This window comes from Octopus bimaculoides, chromosome 22 (genome assembly GCF_001194135.2).
Source record: "Octopus bimaculoides isolate UCB-OBI-ISO-001 chromosome 22, ASM119413v2, whole genome shotgun sequence".
NCBI lineage: Eukaryota > Metazoa > Mollusca > Cephalopoda > Octopoda > Octopodidae > Octopus > Octopus bimaculoides.
The window spans coordinates 3277176-3277887 of record NC_069002.1 but is presented as its reverse complement, the minus strand read 5'-3'; positions in this window follow the sequence as shown (position 1 = coordinate 3277887).

Sequence of the window (712 nt, the reverse complement as noted above, 5' to 3'; positions counted from 1 at the left end):
ACAGAGTGCAAACATCTTGAGAGAAAAGTTGGGCATAAGAGGCATCAGACGTGGCGTGCAAGAGATATGCCTGTATTGGAAATGTCCTGTGATACATATGGATATGGACAGCTGAGTGAAGAAGTGCTGATCTCTACAAGTGGAAGGAAGTTGTGGAAGAGGGAGACCCAGGGAGACATGGGATGAGGTATTAAAAACAACAAGTACAAAATTCTTCAAGGCGGTGCCCCAGCATGGCCGCAGTCTAATGACGAAAGAAAAAGATTTTTTTAAAAGTTAGGAAAAAGATAACCAATCAATGTCAATAATTTGTCTCAGGAAACAGAGATGAGTTGCGTGAAATATTCGTCTTCACCACTTTTTCCTCCTAAAATTCCAATATAATCATAAAATATTTATAGAAAATTTCACGGAAAAATGTTAAATTTTCTGAAAGTTATTTGGAATTGAAGGCATTGGTAGGGGCATGCTTGTGTAGGTATGCCTATACATCTTTCGAGTGTTTTCAATTCCTGTCACTTTAAACTGTTTCCTGTACGTCATCATGTGATTTTTACTTAAGTCTCTACTCAGATGTTTGAGAAAACCTCTTTTGCCATCATATGACACTCACTAAAAACTGTACTCAACTCCTAGAACACTCCTGCCAGTCATATGTCTTCTATTTATGTCATACTTTCTGGATTTCCCAGAAAAAGATGGTGGGGCCGGT